Genomic DNA, 8,228 nt, shown 5'->3' on the forward strand with positions numbered 1-8,228 from the left:
AGCGCGGAGCGGAGACTGTTTTGTATTCTGTGTCTCCCTCTCTCTCTCTGACCCTCCCCTGCTCATGCTCTGTCTCTCTCTCTCTCTCTCTCTCAGAAATAAATAAAACATTAAAAAATTGTAAAAAATTTATTCTGTTCTGATATTCATTTATTTTTGAGAGACAGAGACAGAGCATGAGTGGGGGAGGTGTAGAGAGAGAGGGAGACACAGCATCCAAAGCAGGTTCCAGGCTTTGAGCTGAGCTGTCAGCACAGAGCCCGACGTGGGGCTCCAACCCATGAACTGTGAGCTCATGACCTGAGCCAAAACCAAGAGTTGGATGCTTAACCAATGGAGCCACCCAGACGCCCTTCTCTTCCCTTTCCTGAACAAATATATATTTAAAGCAATTCAGAATCCAGGGAATTCAAAGCACATGCTAAATTCAGTTTAACTAAAGGGGACTCCCGGGAATGACCACTTCTGGTCAGGACCCTTTGTCAGACTCTACTTCCACTCTCTGCCCTACCCCCAACAATCTGTTGCTCCTTGAGGGAGCTCCACCCAACCAGAGGAAGTCTCTGGTTCTTCTGGGAGTGTGATGTGGTAAAAGTACATGGCTTTGGGATAGGACAGACCCTTTGGGATCCTGGCGTCATGACTTCCAAACTGTGAGACCTCAGCTTTTCTGTCTGTAAAATGGGGGATAGTACGACTTACTAGTGAGGTTATGTGATGATTAAATAATTTATGCAGAGAGGAATTACAGACATATCATGGCCATGTGAAATAGCAGTTCCCTGCTCTCTTTTCTCTATCCCCCAGACTAAATTCCCTCTGCTTGGCAATTTATTACAGGAGCACCTCCCTGCAAGTGGTGATACTATGGGCAGGCAGGACCTTCTGCCGCAGGGGGCCCTGCTACATGACAGAGTCCCCTCCCCAGTGCCAGCCCTAGTCCATTCATTCCTCTGCAGCAACTCACGCAGCCAGGCAGCCTCCCTGGTCCCTTGTAGGGGAGATGGTGGCAAAGGAGCCTTACAGAGTGTTTTGGCCAGATTATGTTCCCCCAAACTCACAAAGGAGGGTTCACCCCGAGTGTGATGGTATTTGGAGATGGGGTTTGGGGAGGTAATTTGGTTCGATGAGGTCGTGACGATGGAGCCTCCCTGATGGGGTCAATGCCCTTGTAAAAGAGATACCAGAGAGCTTGCTTTCTCTATGTATCCTGTGAAGACCGTGAGAAGGCGGACACCCCCAAGCCAGGGAGAGGATTCCCATCAGAACCCGACCTCGCCGGCACCCTGGTCTCAGACTTCCAGCCTCCATGACCGTGAGAAAATAAATTTCTGCTCTTTAAGCCACTCAGTCTATGGGATTTTGTTACGGCAGCAGAGAAGACAGCCTTCCCGACTGTTCCTCTGGAAGCTTCTGCCTTGCATGGCGGGTGCTACCTCTGTCATCCCAGGGTCTCTGTGGACTCCGGGGTGGGGGTGGGGTGGGCAGGCCGCACCCCTGCTCGCTGTGCCCTGGGGAACTTGTTCCCCACCCCCACGTGGCCAATCAACTCTTGCCCTCCCTGAAAAGATGCTCTCTTTGTTGTTAAACTTATTTTCCTCTTGTCTGTGCTGATTTAGGCTTTTTTTCTTCCTTTGCTTGCATCCAAGCAGACACAGGGAAGGGGAACCCCCCCCCAGAAAAAAAACGGAAAAGGGTTTGCTCCCATTGCGTCCACACAGTGCACATTTCCTTTGTGTGTTTGAAATGCCTGGGAGTCCGAGCTCTGAAAGCTTGTCTTAAATGGTCTAATTGCACGATCTCAACCCTGACGTGGCGTGCCTTGAATTTGGCTTTTTGTGGATTTGACTTGGGAGGGGCAGTGGGGGGCTGCGGCGGCGGGGGGGCTGCCTAACTGATGGATATTTTTAGCAAATCAAAAGTTTGTTTTTCTGGGTTGATTCTATCCATCCCTTATCAGCCTCCCGACCTGTTGTCTCTAATCTTGTCACGTCCCTTTGTCTCTAGGACCTAGTAACAGGCCATCCCTGTGCTGCTGAATTAGCGACAGGGCCGGCACGATCCTGACAGTGTTCCCTGGGGACCCAAACCAGGAGCACCTGCCCGGCCCTTCTCACAGCTCCTGTTTGTGCTGCATACTGGGTGCCGCGTGACAGACAGTTCCCAACCGGGGTCCCCATGAAGGTCTAGCAGTTTTTCTTTACACACTTCGGTCGAAATTGGCCAAATGCAGAAACAGACACCAGAATCCAGCTGGCTTTGATTAACCCAGGCACTAAAGAGATTTGTGCTCATGTAAAACAATACCTTTCCGGGACGCCTGGGTGGCTCAGTAGGTTAAGCCTCCAGCTTCAGGGCACGATCTTGTGGTTCATAGGTTCAAACCCCATGTCAGGCTCTCTGATGACAGCTTGGAGCCTGCTTCCAATTCTGTGTCTCCCTCTCTTTGCTTTCTTCTTACTTTGCTCTTGTCTGTGCTGATTTAGGCTTTTTTTTTCTTCTTTCGCTTGCCTCCGAGCAGGGACAGGGAAGGGGAACCAAAAAAAAAAAAAAAAAAAAAGGGAAAAGGATTTGCTTCCATTGCATCCACACAGTGCACATTTCCTTTGTGTGTTTGAAATGCCTGGGAGTCCAAGCTCCAAAAGCTTGTCTTAAATGGTCTAATTGCACGATCTAAACCCTGACGTGGCGCCTTGAATTTGGCTTTTTGTGGATTTGGCTTGGGAGGGGCAGTGGGGGGGGGGTGTTACACCCCTTTCCTGCGTACACTCTGTCTCTCTCTCTCTAAAAAATACACTAAAAAAAATTTTAAAACAATACCTGTATTTTCAATAAAATTGTGTTGTTTTGGAAACTAGAATTTTTTTTTCAGTAAGAAATGTTACTTATGGTAATGTGCAATGGTTTACTGCATTTACTATTTTTAAGGAGTTAAACAAAAATTCAAATTTCTCAATTTTAATTTCTAATACAGTAAATATTGATCAACGCCATGCATGTAAACAAAGTTCTTTGGGATCCTCAATAATTTTTAAGAAGGTAAAGGGATTCTGGGGCAAAATGTTTGAGAACCGCTAATATAAGTCATATCATATCCAACCACTTATCTGGGAAGCAGTATTATTCCCATCTCACAGATGGAAAAGTTAAGCCCCTGACAAGTGACTGGCTCATGGTTTCACAGCAAGTGGTTGACTTGGGGCTTGAAAAAAAATACTTAATTAAAAACAACAGTTAATATAGACTAACTGTAAAAAAAAATTGGAAAATGAGAAAGGTGTAACCCACTTCAAAGTCTGATCGTTCAATATTTTGCAACATTTGTTTCATCTCCAAACTGAATTTACATAATTTGGATCATTACAGCTGGCAGAGGATATGAACCCAGAGCTGCGTCACGGCGACAGGCTGAGATCGTGTCTCCTGGCGAGGCGGAGGGCAGCTGGCTGTGAGGAAGGGACTCCGGCCTGTGGTCCCTCCTGTCTCAAGAGTGTCCGGGAACAGGACCCGTGGACTGTGCATTACAGGCTGAGCTGTGTCCCTCCAAAGATTGTGTGTGGGAGCCCTAAGCCCCAGCGCCTGGGACTGTGTGTCGGGAGACAGGCCTGCAGGAGCTGAGTGAGCTAAGATGAGGTGGGGGAGCTCATGCTGTCTGTCCGGTGTCCTTAGAGCCTGGGAAGCACCAGGGGTACGTGTGCCCAGGAGACACCCCATGAGGCTGCGGCGAGAAGGCGGCCCCCAAAGACCCGGGAGAGAGGTGTCGGGGGAGACCCGCCTGCCCCCGCCTGGATCTCAGATGTGCAGCCTCCAGGACGTGGGAGCGGAACAGTCAGCGCCTCGCCTCCCTCATCTGTCCTGCTCTGTGTGGCCGTCCCCGCAAAATAACACACTGGGTCTATCCCCTCCACAGCGGGGACTTCAGACGAGCCGGGCTGTTTCCCTGTGGGGGAGCTGCGGGGTGATGGCCACCATGTCACCCGATCTTAGAGTCCCGGCCCAGGGCCTGCTCCCGGGGGCTCTGTTCCGCCTGCTCGGGGCCAGGGCCACCACCTTTGCCCTGAGCTCCAGGTGCCAGGAAGCAACACAGAGCCTTGCAGGTCCGCCGCCGTGAGAAAGCTCTGGCCCTGCGGACGCGGCCCTGCCGGACTAGGCCCCTGGCAACAGCTCCGTCACCACCGAGCAGCTCAGCCCGGCTGTGGAAGAGGGCCAGCGGCGATGCGACCGGATCTGGAACAAGCAGAGAGCAGAGTGCCAGTCCAGGCCAGCCCCTCCCCTCGCTGACTCCCAGCCCCTCAGGGACACCTGGAGACAGGCGCGGTCACGCAGCCCGCTAAGTGGCTGTCCGGCATCGTCCCGGACTCCCAGTCCCGCCTCCTTAGTGACCACATTCACCCGAGCGTCCTTCCTGCCTGCTGGTTATCACGTTGAGCTAACACCCATGTCTTCCCTCTTCTGTCCACACTGCCGCGCCTCCCGTGCTCTTTACAGCCCACTCCGATCGGCCTTGGCCTTCGGCGGCTGGCCTGTCTGTGCCGTCTCACGCATGTGGGCTCCCCCTTCTTAGAGCACCAAGTTTCCGGGGTTTCCTTCCTGGCCACGCCCTCCTTCCCTGGTCCCCAGTGCAGGCTGCCCCGACTCGGCCCCAGGCTGTCCCCTCTCCACACCCCAGCACTGCCCGATAGAACTTTCTGCAATGGGGGAGACATCCTCTGTGCGCAGGGCAGTGCGGGAACCCTGAGCCCAAGTCCACGTGCAGAGTGACCAGCAACTGGGGTTTCCTTTATATTTATTTATTTTTTTTATGTTTTATTTCTGAGAGACAAAGAGAGACAGTGTGAGCAGAGGAGGGTCAGGGAGAGAGGGAGACACAGAATCTGAAACAGTCTCCAGGCTCTGAGCTGTCAGCACAGAGCCTGACGCGGGGCTTGAACCCATGAACCATGAGATCATGACCTGAGTCGAAGTTGGCTGCTTAACCGACTGAGCCACCCAGGCCCCCCCCCCATTTCATTTTAATTAAATGTAAATAGCCATGGAGGCTGCTGGCTACCCTGGCTGTGGACAGCACCACCCAGCGGCCTGCGGACATCTGCTGCTGTCTTCCAGATGTCCATTCCCTGCTCTGACGCCTGTCCTGGGCTCCACAGCCATCTCGGGCTGCCTTCCAGATAGCCTATCCGGGTGCCTGCCAGGTGCACGGGCTTCACCGGGCCCAAACTCTTGCTCTCCCCGCCCCTGCTCAGAGAGGGCACCCCGCGCCCCACCCTGCTCGGCCCCCACGTTCAGGTGGCTTATCTGATTCCTTCCTTCTCTCACTGTTAACATCTCTGCCCTGAGATGGGCTCTTCCCTCCAGACATATCCACAGCCGGCCTGCCCGGCTCCTCTCTCCTGTGCCCCTCCTCTTCCCAACAGCCAGAGCGATCCATCTAGAACATGAATCCTAGCACCTCGCTCCCTGCAGCCCCAGAGGGACCAGAAAAATCCAGCTCGGACCATGGCCTGCAAGCCCGCCTGTGACCTGGCCTGTCTGCTTCTCTACCTACCCCCACCTCCTTGTACTGCCCCCTCGGTGCTTTGGCCTTTCTGCACGCGCCAGCCTCACGGCCCCAGGCTCCTGCGTATGTTCCTCTTGCTGATGCAGCTCCGGACCCTCCTCAACTCTGCGTGGATCCTCCCTCACTTCAAGCGGAGCTCACCTACCCGGAGAGTTCTCGTCCCCCAAGCAAAGCCCGCAGGCTGCTTTTTAAATTTTTTATTAAAAAACATTTTAACGCTTATTTACTTTTTGAGAGAGAGAGAGAGAGAGAGAAGATGAGCAGGGGAGGAGAGGGAGACACAGAATCCAAAGCAGGCTCCAGGCTCTGAGCTGTCAGCACAGTCTGACCCGGGGTTCCATCCCACAAACCGTGAGATCATGATCTGAGCCAAAGTCGGACGCTTAACTGACTGAGCCTCCCAGGTGCCCCTTCCCCGGGGGGCCTCTTTACAGACCACGCAGGCCCCAGGATGGGGTGTGTGGCTGGCTGCCCTCAGGGCGCCAGCAGGAGCTCTGTCCGGCTCAACTTTGGGCTCCCGGTAAATATAATTGACTGGCCCTGGGCTGGGTCACGTTCATGCTCTCTCTCCTTCTCTGCACCCCCGCTGGCTTGGCTCTGCCCTCACTGCCTCAGGACACTCCCCCTTCTCTCCCTGGTTCCCCTCTTCTGGGCAGAGGGTAGAAGGAAGGAGGGAGGAACTCCTGAGTGGGAGAGGTGGCCGTCATGTCACCTGTGTCCCACGCTGAGGTTGGGACTTGCTGCTCATGCCGTGTCCTGCAAAGGGGATCTCACGCTCCTCCATTACTTGGCCTGGCCCCGCCCCCACCAGGAGCGTTCTCGGGAATATTTCCTGTTAGACCCAGTGGGGCCAGGGTGCCTAGATGAGTTCTTTGGTATCTCTGGGTTTCGAACACCNACCAGGGGGCGTCCAGGGGCTTCAGGACAGTGTCACCTTGATCCAGGTCTGTCCTGAGCCAAATGCGAGGACTAGGCTGGAGTCTGTCTCCTTCCCCTGCCTGCCCCCCCCCNAAGGCAGGAGAGCGCCTGCTCCCGTCAGCCCTGACATTAATTTCTCTAATTATAGCTGAGCCTCCGAGCAGTATTTCCCCCTTAATCTGCTTAATGCAGACACACATACTCCCCCCTCCTCCCTACCCCCCTTCCTTGGCTTCTCATTCTAACTCCTTTGCTGCTGGGGGGGCAGTTTTCTGAGTGGGCACCTGTCATGGACTGAATTGTGCCTCTCCCCCACCTTGCATTCCCAGAATGAAGCNAGCACAGAGCCCGACGCGGGGCTCGAACCCACGAACCGCGAGATCATGACCTAAGCGAAAGTCGGACGCTCAACCAACTAAGCCACCCAGGTGCCCCCACATAATGAAGCCTTAACCACCCCACCCCCGCCCCCATCACTGCAGGATGTGATGGTATTTGGAGACTCTGAGGAGGTGACTGAGTTATACTGAGGTTGATAGGGTGCGTCCTAGTCAGTACGACTGGTGTCCTTGTGAGAAGAGAAGTTAGGACAAAGACACAGAGGGGAGACTGTGTGAAGGTCCCACAAACCAAGGAGAGAGGCCTCTGATTGTGGGCCCTGCCCACACCTTGATTTCAGACTTCTGGCCTCTAGAACGGAGTGCTGAGGGCTCGGAGCCCGGAGCTGCTTTAGATTCCGTGTCTCCCTCTTGCTCTGCCCCTTCCCAGCTCGTGCTCTGTCTCTCTCTCTCTCTCAAAAATAAATAAACATTAGGGGCGCCTGGGTGGCTCCGTCGGTTGGGCGTCCGACTTCAGCTCAGGTCGTGATCTCATGGTCCATGGGATCGAGCCCCACGCTGGGCTTTGTGCTGACAGCTCAGAGCCTGGAGCCTGTTTCGGATTCTGTGCCTCCCTCTCTCTCTGACCCTCTCTTGTTCATGCTGTCTCTCTCTCAGAAATAAATTAAAAATGCTAAAAAAAAATAAGTAAAAAAATCCAAAAATAAATAAACATTAAACAAAGTTAAACAAAATAAAGAAAAAAATCAACTTTATTAAAGTACAGCTTTCAAAATGAAAATACACACATTAAAAAAATTTTTTTTTATGTTTTATTTATTTCTAGGAGAGAGAGAGAGAGAGAGACAGCGTGAGCAGGGGAGGGTCAGAGAGAGAGGGAGTCACAGACTGAAACAGGCTCCAGGCTCTGAGCTGGCCATCAGCACAGAGCCCGACGCGGGGCTCGAACCCACGAACCGCGAGATCATGACCTAAGTGAAGGTCAGACGCTTAGGTCTGGGGGGGCCACCCAGGCGCCCCGAAAATACACACATTTTAAGTGTGTCAATCAGTGTATTCACCTTGTCACCAGCGCCATAATCAAGATACAGAGGGTTTTTTCTCCAGACTTATTGAGGTATAATTGACAAATAAAATTGTAATATTTTTAGAGTGTATAGTGTAGTGATTTGATGTAGTAAACATCGTGAAAGGCTTCCCACCATCGAGTTAATTAACAAATCCATCACCTCGAACATTTACCTTTTTTATGTCAGAATATTTAAGTGCATCTCTCTTAGTAAATCTCAACTATACAATACAGTATTATCAACTGTACTCACCATTTTATACATGAGATATGCAGACTTTACAACTTTTTCATCTTATAACTGGAAGTTTGTACGTTTTACCAGCTTCTCCCTATTTCCACACCC

Source organism: Crocuta crocuta, unplaced genomic scaffold (assembly GCF_008692635.1).
Source record: "Crocuta crocuta isolate KB4526 unplaced genomic scaffold, BGI_CrCroc_1.0 scaffold50, whole genome shotgun sequence".
In the NCBI taxonomy this organism is placed as follows: domain Eukaryota; kingdom Metazoa; phylum Chordata; class Mammalia; order Carnivora; family Hyaenidae; genus Crocuta; species Crocuta crocuta.